Source organism: Anas acuta, chromosome 1 (assembly GCF_963932015.1).
Source record: "Anas acuta chromosome 1, bAnaAcu1.1, whole genome shotgun sequence".
NCBI lineage: Eukaryota > Metazoa > Chordata > Aves > Anseriformes > Anatidae > Anas > Anas acuta.
In genome coordinates, this window is record NC_088979.1 from 151,472,329 (window position 1) to 151,495,451 (window position 23,123).

Below are 23,123 nucleotides of genomic sequence, written 5' to 3' on the forward strand. Positions count from 1 at the left end.
GTGAGGATCCGGATCCTGGCATTTACATGTATGCGCGATAGCTTCTACGCAGCCGAAGTAAATACACCCCGGGTACCCTGAGCTGGAGGACCACGACAGTGGGAACGATAAACTCCCAACCGACCCTGAACGTGTGCGGGATTTGCTGCTCCACCTGGGTCTATACAAGTCTGTGGGTCCGGATGGGATTCATCCCAGGGTGCTTAAGGAGCTGGCTGACGCCATCGCAGGACCTCTTTCAATTATTTTTCAACGGTCTTGTGAATCTGGAGAGGTCCCAATGGACTGGAAGCTGGCAAATGTCATACCAATTTTCAAGAAGGGCAAGAAAATAGACCGTGGCAACTACAGGCCTGTTAGTCTCACATCAGCGCCTGGTAAAATTCTGGAGAAGATGATCCTTGTAGTTCTTGAAACACACCTGGGGGACAATGCAGTCATTGGTCCCGGCCAACATGGGTTCACAAGGGGTAGGTCCTGCCTAACAAATCTGAATTCCGTTTATGATAAGATCACCCATCTGGTTGATCAAGGGAAACCGGCTGACGTGATCTTTTTGGACCTGAGCAAAGCTTTTGACATGGTTTCCTGTGAGATCCTACTGGACAAAATGTCCAGCATACAACCTAACAAAAACATCATGCGATGGGTGAGCAATTGGCTGACAGGCAGGGCTCAAGGGCTTGTGGTAAATGGGGCGACATCAGGCTGGCACATGGTCACTAGTGGGGACCCTCAAGGCTCCATTTTAGGGCCAGTCCTCTTCAATGTTTTTCTAAACGATTTAGATGTAGGACTAGAATGTGTTTTGAGCAAATTTGCTGATGGCACCAAACTTGGAGGAGTTGTAGACTCAGATGAGGGGCTGAGGGTGGAAAGGCCTTGCAGAGAGATCTGGACAGATTGGAGAGCTGGGCGACCACCAGCCTCATGAAGATTAACAAGAGCAAGTGCCGGGTCCTGCACCTGGGACGGGGCCATGAAACTGTTGGAGAGTGTCCAGAGGAGGGCGACGAAGATGGTGAAGGGCCTAGAGGGGAAGACGTATTAGGAGCGGCTGAGGGCACTGGGCCTGTTCAGCCTGGAGAAGGGGAGGCTGAGGGGGGACCTCATCACAGCGTACAACTTCCTCGCGAGGGGGAGTGCAGAGGCAGGTGCTGACCCATTCTCTGTAATCACCAGTGACAGGACCCACGGGAATGGTGTTAAGCTGAGGCAGGGAAGGTTTAGGCTGGATGTCAGGAAGAGGTTCTTCACCGAGAGGAGGGTGGTTGCACGCTGGAACAGGCTCCCCAGGGAAGTGGTCACTGCACCGAGCCTGTCTGAATTGAAGAAGCGATTGGACTGTGCACTTAGTCACATGGTCTAAACTTTTGGGTAGACCTGTGCGGTGCCAGGAATTGGACTTGATGATCCTTATGGGTCCCTTCCAACTTGAGATATTCTATGATTCTATAAATAGTGGAGTCAGAGGTCATGGGGCTAGATTTAGAAAAGTCCTGCATAAAGAAGGGATCTCAGAAAAGAAAATTTAAATATCATTAATATCAAGAAAAGGAATTCTGATTGCTAAATTCTTTACCTGTCATGACTAGACAGATGAAAAACTATGATGGCAAGTTTGCCTTCAAGGTCATTTTCTTTTTTATTCATATCTTTTATTTATTTGTATTTATTTTTTTAACAGGCTCTGTACTAATGTTCCTCACAGAATGGCTAACAGAAATATGACCTTCGTGCAAATTTTGTAGTTAATTCATTAGGTCAACTCTAACCACTAAGCCCCTTATCAGGTTATTTCTACTAGTGATAAGGAGCAATTGACCTTAAAACCTTGAAGCCAGGTAGACGAGCTTATTCCAGGAGGTCTCTTGGTTCCACCCTTTTTAAGCGAAACCGGCCAGGTGTGGGTCATTTGACCTTTGCTATATAGGAAGCCTGAGGATCAGTAGGGGGGAATTGCCTCCCCCAGGAGAGACTGAGGCTTGGGTTGCCTGGGGTGTTTTTCTCTAGTGGTGAATTGGGCTCAGCGTTCCCTGGTAGGTTGCTTTTCCTTCATGTTTTGTGCCCTCTCTGTGAAAGAGTTTTAGAGACTCTATGAGCCAGTTACATGGGAGGCGCCTTCTTCAGTAAAAAGCTGGTGGCACTACTTCACAGCGAAGCCCTTTGGAAGTGACTCGAGTTCAGAAGACTACAGGTAAGTGTTCCTGGGTTCTGTGGTTGTTACTGTTGAATTAATGTGAATGCAGAATTTGCCCTATGGTCAGTAGAAACAGACAAGAGTCGCTGGGGCGCAGAGTCAGTCGCTGGGGCGCAGAGTCAGTCGCTGGGGCGCAGAGTCAGTCGCTGGGGCGCAGAGTCAGTCGCTGGGGCGCAGAGTCAGTCGCTGGGGCGCAGAGTCAGTCGCTGGGGCGCAGAGTCAGTCGCTGGGGCGCAGAGTCAGTCGCTGGGGCGCAGAGTCAGTCGCTGGGGCGCAGAGTCAGTCGCTGGGGCGCAGAGTCGCACTTTTTTGCGGCCCTGGAGCTCGAGAGACCTGTGGGTGAGGAAGAGGTAGCAAGTGTTCCCAGGATGATGTCTAGGGCAAGGAGGTCAATTACACACCTTAGGACTGCTTCCACCAAGAAAGACAGAAGGGTGATTGTTGTGGGAGACACTCTTCTTATGGGAACAGAGGGCCGTATTTGACGGCCTGACCCTCCCTGTAGGGAAGTCTGCTGCTTCCCTGGGGCAAGGGTCAGGGACGTTGCCGGGAAGCTATTGAAGAGAGAAGCCTGAAGGCTATCAAACGAGACTTTAGGGGGCTGGGACGGTTAGTGGATGGATCCGGAGTGCAGGTGGTGTTTTCGTTTATCCTTACAGTGGCAGGGAGGGGTACAGAGAGGACACGGAAAGCCCACCTGTTAAACACGTGGCTCAGGTTCTCTGGATACCCAGTGCCCTGAACTGGTGGAAGGGGATGGGGAGCCAGATGTGGCCCTCACCATCCACGAAGAACTGGTTGGTGACCTGGTACGGCACTTGGATGTGCACAAGTCCATGGGGCCGGATGGGATCCACCCAAGGGTACTGAGAGAACTGGCAGAGGAGCTGGCCAGGCCGGTTACCATCATTTATCAACAGTCCTGGCTATCGGGGGAGGTCCCAGTTGACTGGTGGCTAGCAAACATGACGCCCATCTACAAGAAGGGCCGGAGGGCAGACCCGGGGAACTACAGGCCTGTCAGTTTGACCTCAGTGCCAGGGAAGCTCATGGAGCAGATCCTCTTGGGAGTCATCATGCAGCACTTGCAGGGCAAGCAGGCGATCAGGCCCAGTCAGCATGGGTTTATGGAAGGCAGATCCTGCTTGACAAACCTGATCTCCTTCTATGACAAAGTGATGTGCTGGGTGGATGAGGGAAAGGCTGTGGATGTGGTCTACCTTGACTTCAGCAAGGCTTTTGACACCGTCTCCCACAGCATTCTCCTCAAGAAACTGGCTGCTCTTGGCTTGGACTGGCGCACGCTTCGTTGGGTTAAAAACTGGCTAGATAGCCGGGCCCAAAGAGTCGTGGTAAATGGAGTCAAGTCCAGTTGGAGGCCAGTCACTAGTGGCGTCCCCCAGGGCTCGGTGCTGGGGCCGGTCCTCTTCAACATCTTCATCAATGATCTGGACGAGGGCATTGAGTGCACCCTCAGTAAGTTTGCAGATGACACCAAGTTAGGTGCGTGTGTCGATCTGCTTGAGGGTATGAAGGCTCTGCAGGAGGATCTGGATAGGCTACACCGATGGGCTGAGGTCAACTGCATGAAGTTCAACAAGGCCAAGTGCCGGGTCCTGCACCTGGGGCGCAATAACCCCAAGCAGAGCTACAGGCTGGGAGATGAGTGGTTGGAGAGCTGCCAGGCAGAGAAGGACCTGGGAGTGATGGTGGACAGTCAGCTGAATATGAGCCAGCAGTGTGCTCAGGTGGCCAAGAAGGCCAACGGCATCCTGGCTTGTATCAGAAACAGCGTGACCAGCAGGGCTAGGGAGGTGATCGTCCCCCTGTACTTGGCTCTGGTGAGGCCGCACCTCGAGTACTGTGTTCAGTTTTGGGCCCCTCGCTACAAGAAGGACATCGAGGTGCTTGAGCGGGTCCAGAGAAGGGCGACGAAGCTGGTGAGGGGCCTGGAGAACAAGTCCTACGAGGAGCGGCTGAGGGAGCTGGGCTTGTTCAGCCTGGAGAAGAGGAGGCTCAGGGGCGACCTTATCGCTCTCTACAGATACCTTAAAGGAGGCTGTAGTGAGGTGGGGGTTGGCCTGTTCTCCCACATGCCTGGTGACAAGACGAGGGGGAATGGGCTTAAGTTGTGCCAGGGGAGTTTTAGGTTGGATGTTAGGAAGAACTTCTTTACTGAAAGGGTTGTTAGTCACTGGAACAGGCTGCCCAGGGAAGTGGTGGAGTCACCATCCCTGGAAGTCTTTAAAAGACGTTTAGATGTAGAACTTAGGGATATGATTTAGTGGGGACTGTTAGTGTTAGGTCAGAGGCTGGACTCGATGATCTTGAGGTCTCTTCCAACCACTCCAGTTTTCTGGAGGAGCAGGGGGAGGGAGCAGGTCAGTAGCTGGCATGTGGAGCAGTGATTTTCATTATTGAAAATAACCCCTGTCCCTTTCTAACTTTGCATCTGATAAACTGTTCTCTGATTTCATTTTGCTTTCTTTAATTCTCCCTCAGGCACTGCTGTAGCTCAAGTGTGGTCTCCAATATTTATATCTTTCTGTCTCTATTTTCTTGCTTGTTTGGGAAATACACCCAAGAGGACTGTGGGACTTGGGGAGGGTTAGAAGCAGAGGAGCTGCCACTTTGGATCAGTTGACCTAATCCAAGATCATCCTTTCTATCGATGCTCCGTCTCAGCAGAAAAGGAGACCATCCATCGCAGTGAGAAATGCAGCTGTGTAGTGGAAACATCCTCCCCTTGCAGTACGAGGTTTGTTTTTTTTTATTTGTGGTGAGATGTTTATCCAGGGGACCCCAGCCGGGTGCTGGTACGGGACTACCCACCCTGTGGGTGCTGAGCTGGGGCATCCCAGGAGTGATGTTGGATTGATCATCTTCTTTCTCTGGGTCTCAGGTTCCTCATCTCTGAGCAGAGAGCTAATTAGATCTGTTTCCCTCATCAAGTGCTTATGTAATGCCTCTCCAGCTGAAAAATGCTGGAGAAGATGCCTTGTTTTGTAGCTCAACAAGAGAAGAGAAAAGCACAACAGCTACCTCTGGACCTAGAAAATTCCTCACCGGTAGCTTCAAGTACATGGGAGAGTGTGTTCCTGTCAACAAGGGGCGCTGAGTGTGTGCTGTGCTTCAGGCAGAGACGCAAACAGATAATGCTGGGAAGAGTCCCTGCAATGGAAAAGGTCCCTTTCAGCTTATGGCCTGCGGTCTGATCTTGTTTTTTTTTTTTTTTCTTGCCCTGGAGCCTAGGACCAGAATCGCTGGGTGTAAGCAGTTTTCACCTTGGAGGAAGGTGAATCTCAACCCCGTTTTCAACCTCCTTTCTACTCCTGCTTTTGTGCTCTGGGAGGTGGCTGTGCTTGGACCCAGAACTTCCTGGGCCAGGCTATGTTGTGCAAACCTATCAAGAGGTGGCACCACAAGATTGCCTTTGTTCCTTTTTTTTTATTTAATTCTTTCTCCATTTTCTTTATTCACCCCAGCTGTTCTCTCACTTTTCAGCCCATTGCTGCCATCTGCCACTCAGCTGGCTGTGGGCACTCAGCTGTTTCGCCTCCAAGGCTCTCCTGGATCCAAAGCCATGGTCAGGGACCACGGGTCCAGGTTCATCTGGGACAAAGCACCCGGGATAAATGCAGAGCATGGCACCAAGCCTCAAAGAGTTAAGAATAAAGAAGGACTGTCTGCTGTCTGAGAGACAGCCTTGCTCTCTTCACTCCTCCTCTCTTCAGCCCTTGCCTTCTCCTCTGCTCCCTGGAGGATCTGCTGAAGGGAGGGTGAAGAGAGCTACTTTAGCTCTCTGCCATGGTCCTGCTGGTGTACGAGGTTATGGAGCTGCTGTGCTCAGGCTCCCCGCAGCTGCCCTTTGGATGGTGCTCACCAACCAGCTGGGAAACTGGCTCTCAGGCACTTTGGAGAGGAGGTGAGAAGGTTTAGAGCAAGGGGGCAAACTGGCACCCCATGGGTTGTGTGGGACAGCCCCATAGAGACTGGGCCTGAGCCCATGGGATGCTTTGGGGAAGCCCAGAGCCAGATCCCACAAATGGATCCCACAGGCTCCCATCCAGAGAAAATTCGCCCCCGGCTTTTGAAGGCAGTGCTCCTCTTCCCAGCAGCAGCTTGGCAAACTGCAGTGGTGAGCTTCCTTTCCTAGGCTGAGCTGTTGGGCTAAATTGAATTCCATCCCTCGGAGACCTCTCCCTCAAACACACACACCCTCATTATGCTTTTCCTCTCTGCTGCTGTTTTTCCTAACACACCACCTTTTCCTGCATGGTCTCTGTCTCCTGTCTAGAAGGCTGTCTGCCACCGTGCCTCCAGCTGAACCTTTGGGGGCAGGGATTCCGTTTTCCCTTGTGCTCTCTTTGTTTCTCTCCTCTGCCAGAGGGATTCATTTATATTTCCTTCCTCACCTCTTTCCAAGCTCTTCTCTTTCACTATCCCCTTCTCCACTTGTCTTGACCCCTTTGGGGTGAGGGGAGGAGAGGAGAAGGGGTGGCACAGCTTGCAGATGTTGCTGATTCACGGTGGCATTCAGTGCAGCCCAAATGGTCCTCCTGTGCTCCACCTTCTCCTTCAGCCTCCCCTCCCCTGCCACATCGTGGTCTGTTTCATGCCCCATCTCCAATGTTACACCTCTTGAGGGGCCTCTTCTCCCACATGTACGATGCTCTGCCTTCATCAAGCGATGGGGGCCATCTTCAGCCTCCGCTGCCTGCAAAGAGATGCTAAGGAACAGCCTCTTGCTGTGGGTACCTTGCTTTATAGGGTGGAGTCTGCAGTAGATGACGGGTAAAAAAAAGCTCAGCACTGAAGCAATGGGATGAGGGACCTCCAAGAGGGAGCTGACATCCATCCTGGGAGCTGTGTGACCACTGGGATTGGGAGCTGTGGGTCTGATTGCTGGCCCCACGGCTGGCAGGGAGCACCCGGCCAGCTCGGAAATGCTCCGGCAGATCTGTGTGAGGAGCTCTGCTTCAGAGCCACAACACTGAATCACTCCAGAAATCCCCCGCCAGCCTAACCACAGACAGCAGGGAGAGGGGAAGGTGGGGAGACGTGTGGTGCTTCCATTTCCTACAACAAAGCAAGCGTAAAGGGGATTAGGAAGGCAATGCTAGGGGAAAGAGGCAGAGATTTAGGAGGAAAGGGAACATTAAGATTGAGAGGGATAATATGCAGATTGAAGCTGCTGGGCTAGAACAGAAGAACTTCTCAGTCTATATATTTAGCTCAGTGAGGTATATAAACAGAAACCTACAGCCAGCTCAGCCACTTCTCCCCCAGCGGAGTGAGTCATCAGCCCTTGGATCTAAAGTTAGGTTCACGTCAGAGCTTACACACTCTCTCTCTCTTTCTCCCTCATTTTATTTTTCTCTTTCTATTTTGAAGGGTGTGGGAAAAGCTGGGCACCGTCTCCTGGAAGCAGCAAACACAAACCCGCGGCGGCAACAGATGCTGGACCTGCTGCCCCACCTGGGAGCGCCGTGGAAGAGCCTGCTGCTGCCTGGCCGCTCCTCTTCCCTGCCGGGTGTCTGGGGATGGGCTCAGCCCTGGCTGGTTGCTGCCCCTGGGGCTTGGCCATAGGATGCCTCTAAATCCAGGGCTGCAGGCTCAGCTTCCTCTCAGCCACCTGCAGACCTGCTGGGCAGAAGGATGCATCTCCTCACCCTGCAGCCTCTCTGCGTGGGTGATGCTTCCCCTTTCCTGCCCGTTGCCTCGCACCTGGTGCCCTCTCTGGTGCTGTTCACAGTGGGTCTTACACTTACTGACCTGCCAGCCAGTGCTGCTGGCCTGGGTGGTGAAAGGGATTTGCTGTTCCACTCAAAAATTGTGGAGGAGACAGAGAGGGACCCTTGGAAGTGCTGTGGATGTGCGTGTAGGACCAACGTGTGCCATGCTCACATCTGTTCTGCTCTGTTCTGTTCTATTCTACTTCATCCCATCCCCAGGAGCTGGCAGAAATCCTGCCTGGTGGAAGGGGCATAGGGATGAGGGGCTCTGCTCTGGGTTTGTTTCTGTGCAGGAGCACCAGCTGCCCTAGGCTCACTCATTTCACCACCAAATTTGTGATGGGATGCACGGCATGACTCCATTTCCCAACCCAGCCTCCTTCCCTCTTCCCTCCTTTTGTGCCTACCCCATGTTTTTGTAGATCTGGAGGGTTCAAGCATTATACCTGATCCTTGTGGTGTGGGTAGACTGGAAAACAAACAGGCATGGTCCTGGGATGTATGCATCAGGGATAACCCGCAGGTTGTCCTTATATGTTTATGTGCATCCCTGTCCCCCCTCTGTGTGTTCCCTGCATCTTCCTTCACAATTTCATTTCTTTTGCCTCTCCTTGCTGCCCTTTCTTCCTCCTCTCTCACCCTCTCCCTCTTTCTCCTGCCCTCCTCCTCATTCTCTTTTTCTCATTTGATATTCATGCATGAATAAATTCAATTGCATTTTTTCCCTGTTCCCCCTGAAGGGGCTTGTTGGTGAATTGCAGGCATCTGAAATCATATAATGCTCAGATTCATCATTTCGGGGACAGAATTGAAGCCCTTCTGCTTCCCAAGAAGAAATCGCAGATGCCTTTTTATGAGGAGAGGTAATGGCAAATATCCTGTGGCTGGTGAGGGGGAAGACAGAAAGCCAAGGGGATTGACCTCTGCAGCCAGGGTGGACTTATAGGGACGAGCAGACTAGAAGGTCAGCCAGCCCCTCTGGCATATGTAGGGCTGGGGAAGGCACACACAGGTGTGTGTATTATGGGACTGCAACTGCCTATGTTGCCCATGCCAGGCACCAGAGCGTTCAGAGAGTTCATCTCTGCCTCAGCTGACTTTTGGGATGATGAAGCTGGACTCAGCGTCCTACACCACGCAGTGCGAGACAAGGAGAGCTCCCACCAGCACGAATATTTCTCCTGAATTAAATCTCCCCCCAGGTTGAGGCTGATGCATGGGCTTACTGTACATCCGCAGCCCTTTTCAGAAGCTCTGAGAGGAAAAGCAGTTTTTCAGGCAGGTTGTTAATCAGATAACTTTTGATGCTTGCAACGCTCCCATCATTTACAACTCTGTTCTCGCTTCTCTTTTAGCACTCCTGGTGCACCTTAAGGATCCTCTGAGGGCTGAGTTCATCTTTCAGGAGAGGAAACAAGATTAGACGCTCCATAAAACACAACCCTGTTCTGCTGGAAGTGGGCCGCAGCTGCTGCCTCTGATCCAAAGGCATTTCAGGGCCTCGCGAGGGGCAGTGGCAGGGCCAACCGCTGTCTTGAGGCTCGAGGGACTTTAACCTAGGTGGCAAAAGCAGCCCTGGGCTCTGTGGCTTCTGCTTAAGGCCTGTGGCAAGGCCAAGCCATGCCATGCGGGGATGGCGGGTGGTTTTCACCCTAGAATCGTGGCTTTACCAGAAGGTGGGCCTGCTCCGTGCCCGTCCCACGGAGAGTTAACATCAGAGGGCCTGTTTCGCAGCCAGATCGAAGTGCCTGCTTTCCCAGCCATTTTTAGGTCAGAAGTGTTAATTACCCTGACCCAGCTCTTCCAGCCGTGAGCACAATGTCTGCGTCAGCTGGCGCAGTCTTCGTCTTGGTGGGGAAGAGCTGGAGAAGGATCTGCGTAGCTGCTCGGCCACGGGATGGGGCTGGTGGGGGAGACAGGGCTGAAGCACTCCACATAGCCCTCCTATGCTGGGATCCTCGTGGGTTTTGTCCACCTCTCTCGTTTCCTCACAGCAACACAAAACACAGCAGGAAAGTAATTTTCAGTGGGTTGTGCCCACCCCTGAGCTCCCCTAGCAGTTTTGGGGGCAGGGCGGGTGGCTGACTTTGAGGGAGGGGGTTCAGGTTGCTGTGTTAAATCTCCCCAGAGGGTGTTTGCCTGCTCTGTTTGCTTTGTGACCTGGGAGGGACACACACTCTCCAGTGCAGGGCAAGGCAAGCACACCAAAGCCGGTGCCTATCAGGGAAGGGAGGCAGAGAGGGCTGAGGGCAGGGGACAAGAGGCTGTCCCGAGACCCCCCGCACCTGTGTGTGCGGGGAGATTTCTCCCCTTCCCCCGAAATCCCTACTTTGTGCGCCTCTAATTGTAGGTTTCCCCTAAAGACATTTGGTGTCACTGTAAGGACGGCGTTTCTCTCTCCCTCTATGCCCGTACAGTTATTCTCGCTGTGCAGTCGCTCCGCGAGCCGCCGGTGAACATACCATAAGACACAGATAGAGCGAGACAGACAGACAGAAAGCACACACCGGCCCTTCCTCCTCGCATCCCCACCGCCGACCAGCCGAACTTGCCCCCACCCACACCACCAGCGCCTTCCAGCACCCCACCGTCGGTTTGACCCTCGGGGCTTTTCGGGAGGAAGCTTCTGTCACTTCTTAACACCACCCGCCTGGAAAACACACACACACACACACAGCCACACGCAGCCCCCCAAGCCCTCCTGCGAAGGAAGAGGTCCTATTTGTGTGTTTTTTATTTTATTTTTTTATTTTATTATTTTTTTTTGGACAGCGGAGCTTCAGACTCCAGCCTGAGCAGCCACAATTTCTTAACATGTATTCTCCTTTTAAACCATCTCCTTCCTGCACACGCTCAGTACTCGCAGCTCCGGATCTAACACAACTCCCCGGTCCTTGCCTGCAGGTCCTTTGCTCCCCGTCACTCAGCTGATCCTCATCTTTTTCTTTTATTTTCCCCCCCACCCCCCGGGGTGCTGAGGTGTGTGTGTGTGTGTGTGTGCCCGTGTGCAAGGAGGGGGGTGGGGGCGGGGGGGCTTTTTATTTTTATTTTTTTTTAAATTTATTTTATTATTATTATTTTTTTTTCCCGGTGGGGAATTTTTCAAACCGTCTTCATTAGTGTTTTATTTTGCTTCTCTGACTTGGACACTTCTCCCTTGGAGATTTCTTTTCCATGCAAAGGTAGGTGAGAAGCATGCACACCTGGCTAACCTTATGTCTGTCTTGTTTCGCTCCTTTTTGCTTCCCTTCTCGTAGGGGACTCGCGCCCACCCATGTACCTGCATCACCCCTCTTTGCTTTCCTACCTGTTTCCTCCCCGGCAGAAGTAAAGGCTCGGGGTAGACATGTCTGTAACGTGAACAATTCTGGCTTTCCGGAGAGGAAAGTTATTTCCCTGTGCATGCCCAGCTGTCCGTGTGTGTCCGTGTGCGGTGCCCATGTATGTAAGGCTGCCTCTGTTTACCCAACAAGTAGCAAGAATTGATTTTGGTGTGTGATCTGGGCAGGGGTGGTGGAACGAGCCTGTGGCCAGCGATTCACGTCCACGGACAATTAGAGGAGAGAACGTGTTTGTCACACATTTCCAGCATCTCTTTCTACATGGCTAAAAATGATACAGAGAGCGCGTGGATAATCCCAGGAATTTGAAATTGAGCCTTGCTTAGTTTGTGATGTTGTGATGGGGAAGGACAGTGGGAAAGAGGAAGGGTTACAAAACCTCCTCCCTGGAGAGGTAACTGTCTGAGACTTATATATATACAACTTTTCTTTAAACCATCTCACTGGTTAGGGGCTTCTTGGGTTCGGGATATTTTTTTGTTGTTTCTTTGCCAAGTGAGAGTTGGGTCCAGGATTTGGGCTTCATAAATTGCCTTTCCTTGGTTTGTTTGTGATGATTATTGTGTTTGAATTGTGTGTGCAACATCCAAAGTGTCTGAGAAGGGACAGGGAATAGGATGTACTTTAATATAGCAAATGCATCATCTTCTGTACATCACTGGAAGCTGTTGGCTGGAGTCGAGGGGGGGGGGGGGGGGGAGAGAAATGGAAAATTAAAAAAAGAAGAGAACCAGAAATAATGTCAGACATCGGTGACTGGCAATTATCTGACATATTTTCTGCCAATACTGTTTTTTGTAACACTCTTGATGGAGACCTTTTGCTTCTTGGTAACAGAAGCTGTGTGAAAAGTACCAGGGGCTTGGGAAAAAAAAAAAAAAAGAGAAAGAAAAAAGGAAAAACAACATGCATCATTTCCTTGCAAATTATTACAAAGAAAAATGATAAACATCAAAAAGCAGAACTTGCTCTGCATTTTCTCTCTGCTAATAAGGAGTGTTTTTCTCATTGATCTGGGGGTTGCTAGCGCTTCTGTCTCTCTGTCGCATGGAAGACTGCGATGTTAATTGTCAGTTGTTTCTGCGTGCTGTTGCAGAGCTCTCGGTCTTAAATTTGGGCTGGGGAGTAAGGGTTTGTTACCTTGGGAGAAGGGAGGGGTCTGGAGACCCCCACCCCTTGCTGCTTTCCCTCCAAAGTGTGAACTTCTCTAGCAGCAGAAGGAAACCCGCAGGCTCCTCATCTTCTCAACACCCCACCTGCAAGAAAACTTTTAATTCAGAGCCTCGGGAAGGGAATTGAGGAGTCCCCTTTCTACCCCTTTCCCCCTGACGCTTTAAGGACACCTCCTGAGCATCTCTCACCCACTCCCTCGGCAGGAGGGCAGACACCGGCAGGAGATGGCTCCCCGCTGCCTGCAAGGGCTAGTGCTGCTGGGCTGAGAGCTTTTATTGCTCTCTTGCCATTGAAATAACACCATAGCTTTGTGGCACGTGCACCGTGAGGCTCCTAAGAGCAGCAGCAGTACTTGCCTGGCGGTGTGGAGCCACCATCCTCTGCCCCAGGGAAGCGTGTGGGGGTCAGACAGGGCTGGATCCGACCTCTGCCTTGGGTTCCCTTCCTAGCTGGCAGGGAGCGTGGCCTGGCTGGAGGCTGGCAAAAGCAGCTTCCCTGCAGATCTTGGTCTGCAGATCACCAGGATGCACGCATCTCACCGGCAGGTCTCAGGGTGAACATCCCAGAGGAGAGGGAGGGAGACGAGGGGGGAGATTTGATCTGCCAGCACCTCGTTGGTTTGCCTCGTGGAGCCTGGATGTGCCATGATGCAAAGCAGGGGTAGTGACAACTCACACAAAGTCTCCCCTGGCTGCTGCCCTCGGGGGCTCGGGCAGTGGACGCGGCTGGAGCAAGGCCAGCGCCGCTGCAGCCGTCGAGGAGAAGCGCTGCGGGAGGGGGATGCTGATTCACCAGGAGCTCGCTGCTTGCGTGGGTGTTTCTGGATAGGCACAGTGGCCTCCGCTGTGACATGAGGAGTGTGGCTGGGCTGCTTGTGTGCACCCCTGATGCTGGACGAGCTTTTCTGCATCCCTGTCCTTGTCTCCTCCAAGAGCTGAGCCTTCCCCGCTGGTCCAGCCCCGAGCATCCTAAAAAGTGCTGGCAACACACCTGTGCCCTGAGCTGTGGCCTATCCTCTCCTCCTGGCTCCTTCCATCCTTTCACCAACCCACTTCACAGCTGGCTGCATTTCTGCTGTCTGATCTGGGCTTGGAGAATATCTGCATCCATGTCCAGTGTGACTTGGTCCTCACCTGCAGCCCTGCGTCACGTTACAGCCCTGTCCCACCCCGCAGGACTTCCCAGACTAAGGGTGGCTCAGGCTGAGCCCTTGCCATCTTTGATTTTGGGAAAATCTTTCAATTCCAGGCTCTGCTGCAAATAAGCCATTTGCTTGGTCAGCTTTTTTTTTTTCTTTTTTTTTCTGGAGAAAAAATTGTTGAAACCAATTTCTATTCATTTTCCTCACAGGGAACAAGTATCTACAGCTGGAAACTCATGAAATGCACACGCAGTGTTGGCTCTTTCAAAGGGCTGGCCGCTGATTTAAAGTAAATTTGATCTTTTATTAAATCCAAGTCCTAATCCTGCAAATTTAACCGAGCAGGTGAACGGCTGCGCTTGCAGAGAGCCTTACTAAAACTGCTGGGTCCACCGATGGGCTCAGAAATCAAGTAGCACAGGTGATTCTGCAAGATCAGATAGTTCCCTCTCTTGGCTGTATATTTTTTACATCCGTAAGATGGATAACACAGGGGGGATTTTACGAGTGTTTAAGTTGTACACAACCCCAGCCTGTTATTGGAAAGTAGAGTGTTTTTTCCCCAGCTATGCAGAGGTGTGTGGTTGTTTGTAATGACCTAATAGAGTCAGCTAATTCAGTTTATTCATCTGTGTCTGAAATGCATACCTTGAAGCTCTTAGAAATCGCATGGTGGCTTGAAAAATGTCTTAGACCAATACCAAATGTATTTAAGCCTTCTAATCATAACTCAGACCACATAAATCAACCCACTAACTTGGTAATAAACTCCTTGCTTTCCTGGTACTCATCAGCCCACCGTATTTGAAGCACTGCGGTGTGCCCTGAAGAGCAATCAGAGCAGTGCCTCAGGGACTAATTGTAATGAGGAGATCTCAGAAAATGCCTCAGTGCTTGCCTGAGATGAGGGGAGCACAGGAGGGAGCTGGTCCCTTGGCCAAGCCAGGCTCTGTCATTAGGGGCTTTGCAGGTCAGAGCCAACTCGTGGGCGAGCGTAGGTGCTGCTGGTGGGAAAAGCTCGCTGGTGTTCTCGGCAGCAGCTGGTGCTGCAGGATCCTGTTCTGCTGTTCCCCGATGTAAAACTCGATGGGGCATCCTGGGGAAGGCTAGCAAGTGGCATTTCCACCTGAGACCCTTGGAGTCTGGGGTTTTGGCCGTGGGGTGGGACAGGATGGAGAGGAGCTGCCAAGCTGTGTGGTGGGAAGGTGGGGAAGGGGATTTTGCAGCTGTGATGTGGAATCTGAGACTCTCTGTGTGGTGCAATTGTTGGAGGGAAAGGAAGGTATTTTATTTTGTTTCTATGAAGTGTAAGAGTTTGGCTGTGGCTAGAAAAACAGCCTTGTACAGGGAGCACAGGTGGGCTTAGCCGTGTTAAGCATTTCCCAGGTGTTGTGCCAGGCTCAATGAAACCCCTTGCCACGATGCAGGTTAGGAGCGGACCCTCCTTCAGGCCAGGCTGGCAGGGATGGATGGGACACTCTTCATTTTGGTGCAGGGTGTGTCTTTGCGTGTGCAGGGTGTGCATTGTGTGCTGCCCAGCACTGTCTCTCCTTCCCTCCCAGCATCAGGACTTGGGACAATGGTGAGGTCCTCAATTACCTGTCTTCCTTGGGCATTTTTTTTTTTTTTGGTATTCTGTCTCCAGAGTTGCTCTAAGTTGGCAGTGGGGGTGGTAGGAAATTTGGGAAGGGGGAACATTGTGTGTTTGTGGACTTTTTAGGACTGAGTTTTCTTGCAAGGCTGCCTGCTATAGAAAGGGTTTGAACTTGGACTACAGGGGTCAGGTGTGGCAGTTGCAGTGGTTTCTGTTCAAGCAGCCATCTAAGTTATTTTTTTTATTTTTTTTTTTCCTTTCCCCTGGTCGCAGCTGGAAGAGAAGAGGACTTTTAAGGCTCATACAAATGAGTAGCAGAGCCAGCAGTGAAATCGTGTGGGATGTGCAGAGCCATCATAAGGTCTGCCTACTGACCTGCAACCTAACAGCCCATAGGCCTTTGCAGGAAGGCTGCCAGCATTGTCTCCCCTGTGCTTCCAAATGATTCCCATCTTCATAGCCCCATTCCTCTCCCGTATCCCCTCTCTGTTCACTAGCAGAGGCTGGGGTGTCATCGTACTGCACACAGCTTCAGCATCCTTCCTGGTTTTGTTTCTTGGCAGAGTTTGCTCCAAATGTGCATCTGGGTTTACGCAGAGTATCTCCTTTGGAGGCAGATGGGGAGATGGTAATTTATAGGGAGGGGAGAGGTATAAGTTACAACTGACTTGATGCTCCCCAAATCCCTTAGCGATGTGTTCCCTATAGACGAGCTCCTACCTCTCCCCATCTGCCTTTCCAACCCAGAGGATGTCCTCTCCAGATGTGAGAGGGTTGGAACAAAGCCTGGTGGTGGGGCAGGGTGGGAGCTCACATCCAACACAGCTCTGTGAGGGGGAGCAGGGGGTGTTGCGGGGTCTCCCTGCAACCCCAAAAAGGGTTGATCCTGGATGTGCAGAAAGGGAAGAGCTTATCTAGCACTGGCCACCGCCTGTGCTTGTACCACCTGCAGCTTCGTGCCCCCATCCCATGTGGGGAACAACCATGGGGCACAAACAATACGTGCACGTTTTGCTTCTCCTGCAAGCACTTTGTATTCCAGCTCAAGGGCTGGGGGTGTGAGGACAGCTCTGAGGCCATCACTGCCTGGGGACAGAGATGTAAAAAAAAAATAATAATAAAAAAATCTTTCAAACCTTTCCTCTTTCAAATCATGGAGACATCAGAAAGATATCATTGGCCACATGTGGGCTAACTGCTAAAAAATCTCCCCGTTCCTCACCAACACACACACAGACACACCTCCATGCACACACGGGCAGAGGAAAGCGGGCTCTGCCTCCCATGAACGGGTTGAGAACTGTGCAGACACCAGACAAACATGAACACAGAGGGAGCTGTGTACAACTAATTACACTGAAACACTGCAGACACTCAGTGTGAAACCCGTAGGCCTAACGCATCCCCACAGCCAGACCCTAGTGCCACAGGTAACACAACCAGCGCTTGCCCCACAGCAGCAACCAACTATAGGATCACACCCACGTACAACTGGCCACCCTGAGGCACATCCACCTGCACTCATAAATACACCACGGGCTCAGAGATGTCCTCAAGTGAGGGGCTTGTGGGATGGTCAGAGCCATCCCGAAGGTGAGATATGGAGCATCATAATCCTGTATGGTCTTTCCAGTACCTTACTTTAGCTGGCATGAGCCCTGTCCCACTGTGCTTGTTTTACTGTGGATGTACCAAACTTATCTCACCTGTTTTTGATTTGAAATGGGCTGAAATATTGCAGCAGGTTCACCCTGGTTGCTACACAGCATGGGAAGGCCAGTAATTGCAGTCTCAGAGAAAATGTCAGCATTGCGTGAGCTGCAGCTTGGCCAAAACAGCAGAAATGTCTCCCTCCAACCTCCGCCTCTGAGCTGCTGGTGGTGAGGACCACGGATCTGTTTCCAGCAGGAAAACCTCTCCCTTGCCCTTTCTCAGCTGAGACAGGAGGACTGGCTCTGCCTAAAGAGCTTGCGAGTGCCCCACTGCTTGGGTTTTCCCTCTCCCTCTTGTGACCCAGAGTATAAATCCTGCTTAGAGCAGGAAATACACCCTGATCACAGCCTCAGAGCTGGTTTGGAGCAGGATGTAGTCTCGAGAAGGGGCAGCTGTCGTTCAAAGGCTGCATTTAGTGTCAGGACTCCCAAAGGGATTCACCTGGCTCTGCGTCCATAGGACCTCAAATGAGTCACTCTGGGCAGCACAAATTGGAGCAGATAAACTGCTTGTGATGTGGCCACTGCCTGATTTGTGTGTGTGTGCTTGATCTGTGACGATCCGTCAGCCCATGCCTTTCTCCACCAGCCACCCCTCTTAGACGTGGTCTACGTCTGCTGAGGTGCCTTTGGCAGATCTGCTTCCCAAAATCCCAGCTGCATCTGGCAGTGGTGAGATGGAGAATCAATGTTTGCTTGGAGGTGAAGCAGGGAAATGCTAATGGCGTTGTTTCTCCCATTCCTTTGCTCAGTTGTATTGTTAATTATGAAGCTTTGTACGTTGCATTCTGGAATTGTCATGCTCTCGTCAGCGTGGATGCTCTGAGCGCTGTAATAAGTCATTTCTCCCGGCTGTCCCTGCTAACCTTTCTCCTCTGTGTTGTTAATGGGAAAGAAGCTGGGCTCAACCACAGCATGTTAATAGTCTGCAAGGGAGCCAGCTCAGAGCAGGGGAGCTGGGGGGAAAAGGGAATGGGAAAAGTGGTATGAGGAGCTGCATGGGTGCTCAGAATTAAAATCCTGGTGAAAGCGAAAACAGAGGTGCTGGAGGATGGGAAAGGTGTGTTCTTGCTTTTGTCAGAAGGGTTAAAAAAATACAATCAACATCCCAAAGCCAGTCAGGAGACACTACACATGTTTCTTTCCAATAGCTGCAGGCCTTTGGGGTAATGAATTCAAAGAGTCTCAGTGCTATCCCCTAAGGGACACTATGTCTGCTTGCTAAACCTCTGCACTTGCTACTCTTTGTTCTGACAAATACCAAGCCTCGAAGAACAAGCAAAGCTTTGGATCAAAGTGCCTGTGGGAAGCAGGGGGCCCAGGGAATAGGGTGGCTTGCAGCGTTTTTACTGGGGATAAAGGAGGAGTGCAGCCCACAGCAGAAAGGTTGGCTGGACCTGAGATGGTCATGGAGAGCCCTGCAGATCACAGATCCAGCAGGGTGGCCATGAAAGGGGTCTCAGGCTGAAACATCAGGAGTGCAGTGAGGCAAGGCAGAGCAGCACCAGCAGAGATACACAGAGGTTGCATGATCCTGAAGTGAAGGAGACTGAGCTGAACGTCTGGGAGGAAAACCTATGGCCAGGTTGTGGGAGCAGAGGGTGATGAGATGGGCTCTGTGCAATGGGTCTCAGTAGGGACACGTCCTTTCTAGCTGCTGGTTGGCTCTTTCTGGCTTGCAGTGTGTCTGAGGGCTCTTGTGTTGTGTTCAAACCTGTGTTTGTAGCATGGGCACTCGAGAAGCTCTGAGCACACTACCAGGGCAAAAGGTAGAAAGCACCCCTCAGGCCACCGTTGTGCAGTTCTTGTGCAAGCACCCCCCGAGAGTGTCACTGTAACACCCCTCCAAAGCCAGACCCTGGAGTTTATTTCATTCCCCTCACTTTGACAGGCCACTTCCACTGTGTTATTTAATGGAAAACATTTGGCTTTGCATTTTCCCAGAATAAGGCTGCTGTTAAGTGCACCCAATCAGCAAAATGATGTTCTTCAGCTCAGGCACGGTGCTCTGCAGCACGCAGATGCCACTGAGTGAGACCTGTTGTTCTGCTCCTCCGGCACCCACCAGCACTCCCTGACCTTCCTAGTTAGCTGAATATCTCCTGCAACCCACCTTCCCATTACCTCTGCTGCTCTGGTGTAGGAGAGCTCCGCAAGCTCCAGTACAAGGTGCTTAGTGTATAATTCCTGCTTCTACCTTGCATTACAGCTCCCTGTTTAAATGAATACCTGTTCTGTATGGTTTTGACATATTTGCCAATCTTTGTCTAGAGGAGCCTGCTCAAAGCACGTTGTAGTGCAGGGCCAGCCCAATGTTCCCAGGGAAAGGGCATGGCTGGGGCAGCAGGGCTGACATTGGGGCTGGGAGGATCATCTGAAGGATTTCAAGGGCAGGCTGGTTGTGGTGTGTCACGATGGGTCCATGCCACCCCAGAGTGCAGTGCTCTGTGCTCAGGCTGGCTCCAAAGAGTGGACACCATCACCTGAGAAGGACCATACCAGGGTATCCGAGAGGTTACGGGGAAGATTTAAATAGTTCTGGAGAGGAGTAGCTAGAAGAGGCTTGGAAGAGAAGCGGACTGGCGTGTGGTGCCCTGGTTCTGTTTTCTCATGTGTTTCTTTTCTCTTTCTCTCCTCCTCGCCAGGGGTTCTTGCTTGTGGCGGGCATGGCAGAGTACATCCCCCAGCCTCCCTCCACCTGGCCCGCGGGCCCTCAGCCCCCCAACGCCTCCACCAGCTGCCCACTGGAGCCTGTGGACCTGGGGGTCTCGGAGCAGCAAACGCCGCCAGAGCAGCCCCCATCCTCCCCAGAGCTGGGCGAGGATGAAGAAGCCACCTCCCCACCAGATCCCGACGTCCCCTACCCCGACTTGGCTCCAGTTGTCTTCTTCTGCTTGAAGCAGACCACCAGCCCTCGGAACTGGTGCATCAAAATGGTGTGCAACCCATATCCTTTCCAGGCTGCCTCTCCTCCCGTCTCACCTCCCGCTCCCTCCTGCCCTGTCCCTCCCCTCTCCCTGCCCACCCGGGACACCCGCCAGGTAAGCAGTGAAGTTTCCTTCATATGTAATGAATCATTTTGTCCATGGCTTGCATTTAAACAGAACATCAGCTGTTGCAATGTGTGCTCAAAAGAAGCTGCTTATGAAAGAAGGGACTTCAGAGAGAGCTGCTGACAGCCTGGATTGCAGAGGGATGAGTGGGGGAGAAGGAGAGATAGGGAGAAGTGCTGTAAAAAGGCCTTGTCTTCCCCTTCCCTGCACACAGAGACAGAGAGAGGAGCTGCTGGCCCAGGAGCTTGTGGGCAGGTCACCATGAACAGACAAGGTGTCCCCCCTCCTCTGGGCATACACAGTTAGTAAGAGTTGAGCTTGTTCTTTGCAAGGAACCACCACTCCTCAACCTTGCAAGGTACAATGGTGACCAATTGTGTTTCCCACAAGCAGACATCACTGTCCTGGAGAGGTCTCATCATGATTTCTGGCCGTGAATGAAGTGGAGGACATATTAAGAAGTGTGGTGGTGAGCCTCATACATCCTCTGGGACGTGATTACATCCTTCCCATGCAAGGGAGGCCGCTAATCACACACACATGTCCCCATTCAATCTCAGTGCCTTGGCTGCAAGGGAGCCCTGCAATCGATAGGCACCTACACAGCTAATTAGTACCAAGGTCGCTAGGTAGTAACGGTATAAAAAGCAGGCGGAGGGCAATTGTTGCTCTTTGGATTGTGGGACCCTTCAAAGTGGGAGGAAGTGGAGGAGATGATGAATCATCAGAAAGGTTGGTCTGAAGTTTTACATAAACCTTTTTCTGGCCAGAAATCTCATGTGGTGGTGTTTTTCTTTTTTCCCCCTGGAAATTTCTTAGCTCCAAGTTAGGTGGCTGTTATACATAAAGATGGTTTTTGGTTTTGATGTATCAATTTCTAGGTTAAATCTGAGTGTCTGGTCACACAACAAAGACTTGCAAAATATTGCTAAGAGACTTTTCAGGATGAGGAGCTAAACCCCGAGTGAAGTCTGGAGGTGCAGTTAGCAGATGACCTTAGATGGCTGATGAATCTGGAGATTTGTTTGAACTTCAAACGCAGTGAAAGGTTTGGGTTTCAGATCTGAACTCTTGTCTTAAATTTCAGAAGCTCTTAAAAAGGTTTTACAGTCTCAAGCACAGGTTATGACAGAATTTGTTGGAGATTTAGGGTTTCTACTTTCCTTTCTACTGGTTGCTCCTTAAAATTTTTAAACTTTGTACTGAATTATGCATTACTTTTCAATTACTGTGTGGCTGTGCTAGCTCTGTGTCCTGGGAATCCTGTCCCAGCGTGTGGTGGGCTCAGAGTAAAGCATGAAAGATTACTGTCCGTGAAAAGGCTGCACTCAGAAGATGATAGAAAAGTAGTAGGCCACGTTTGGGATGATGATTTATTTGCTTTTGAGGAAGAAGGCTGTTGGGGAAGAAAAGCATCCATGTTTCTGGCTAAAAATAAATCAATCTAAACAATCCCTGCAGTTTGGTACATAATGTGGAGTTTGTTTTTAATATCCTAGAGTTGTGTTACTCAAGGAGCTTAGCACAGTATGCTTATCTTAGCGTTTAAGGGTACATGCGTGGTGCTTGACTTTGAAAAGGACAGTTTCATAGCAGATGCTACAGAGGGGAGGAACAAGCCTTGCTTGGTCACCTGTTGATGACTTTCCACCTGGCCATGTGTGACACAGGTGTGAAGGGTTGTGGTGGGGCTGCTGGAAGCCTCTTGGAAGGATTGCTTCATGAATTTTCACCCAGGGTTGCTGGGTGAATTTAGGAGATTATTTGTAAGGCAGAGACTGAGTGGAGAGGATTCTGCTCCTCTGTTTTTTTTTTTTTTTCCCTCTTATAGAGGACTGTAAGAGGACCTTTGAATGGATCATGTACGAAGTAGTTCCCATATTTATCTTTTTTAAAGAGGGAGTGTTTCTGCAACCTCAAGTTTTCTTGCAAGTAAATATACGCTCTCGGCATCACAATTTTATTGACAACATTGTATAAAACATACAGTTCCGTGATCTGGCTGCAAATCACTCCTCATGGTCTTATCCCCATGAGGAAACGAGCCCCTTTGTAAGGGATGCTTCTATGAAAGTCAAATACCTTCAAAGAATTTCTGCCAAGAATGTCTGCTTTTTTCCTATTGTGAAGTTTTTCACCCCTGTTATGTTGGGCTATTAACTCCATGAGACTCTTGTGCCAGGCAGAGGCAGGCTGACTCACCATGGCAGAGCAACACCTGACCTTTCCTGAAAACTCAGCAGAAAAGGGGGGACATTAATTAAAAGCCTGTTAATCTTCTCATTGGCTTTCTAGTAGGGCAGAGCTTCATGATCATTATGTTTGGAAATACTGTCAATGAGACTTAAAATGGAAGCTCTGATCATTAAGGGCTATGTAGTAATTTTTGTAAGCACGAGGTCATTAACCACCAAATTTCAATTTAGGTAATTGCATTCCACCTATTTAAATCCCCCTCCCCTGAAGATAATTTTTTCTTCCATGAGCAGTCCTGCAATTTTGTTATGTGCTATTAAACAACTGCCATACTCCTTTGCTGCAGTGCAGTAAGAGGAAGGGGGAAAAAAAACAAACTTGTGTCAGTGCTTTAAAGTCACTTCTGGTTGTGTATTAGTGTATAATGTGATGCTTTTGGAGAAAAAAAAATCTTAATTTCATTTTATGATACGGAATTTGTTCCATGTGAAATTGGTGATGTTCGCCCCCCATAGAGTATTTACTGGGCTTTTAGGTGATTACACGTTTCTGGGATGGTTTTATGTGCAGTGTGAAAGAATGTTTGAATTGCCCTAGTTTACTGAAAAGCAGACTTTTTTTTTTTTTTTTCCAAAAAATCCTGATTAACCTTGTTAGATGCAGGTAACTGCTGTGTAATCAGCTGGGCGTGTGATGTGATGCTCACCTGGAGCTGGCCTGGTTCATGGCAAATGTGCTGGTCTTGTAGGGATGCTAGGCTTGCTGCAGCATGCTAAAAATCCAGCCTGGTCACAGAACAGTTTATTTGGGTTGATCTCTATTTTCTGTTTTGATGAACAGAAACAAGACTGGCTGCTCTGAATTGCAGATTGCGGGAATGTTGCAGCCGAAATGTTAACAGTCAATATTTGAAATATGGCTTGGAGAGAGCAGCTGCAAGAATTTTTTTCCTTATGTAAAACCTAAACTCCACGTCAA

General features: G+C 50.6%; 1 protein-coding gene and 1 long non-coding RNA gene across 6 annotated transcripts in view; both read left to right on the top strand.

The window, feature by feature from the left end:
• Positions 1-1,974: 1,974 nt before the first annotated feature.
• LOC137847999 (uncharacterized) lies at positions 1,975-19,837 on the top strand. 2 transcript variants are annotated; one of them, XR_011091141.1, is made up of 5 exons: positions 1,975-2,197; positions 4,886-4,958; positions 7,595-8,798; positions 9,291-11,117; positions 19,542-19,837. It is a non-coding gene; the product is annotated as an uncharacterized lncRNA (long non-coding RNA). The 2 variants fall into 2 exon arrangements; XR_011091139.1 differs by having other exon boundaries at positions 4,889-4,958.
• A 773-nt stretch (positions 19,838-20,610) lies between these two features.
• The window catches only part of CACNA1I (calcium voltage-gated channel subunit alpha1 I), a 142,432-nt gene continuing 139,919 nt past the window's right edge, over positions 20,611-23,123 (top strand). For all 4 annotated transcript variants that reach the window (XM_068666731.1, XM_068666746.1, XM_068666755.1 and 1 more), the window contains exon 1: positions 20,611-20,681. The gene's annotated coding sequence lies outside the window, so the exon portion shown is untranslated. The remainder of the gene's footprint in view (positions 20,682-23,123) is intronic.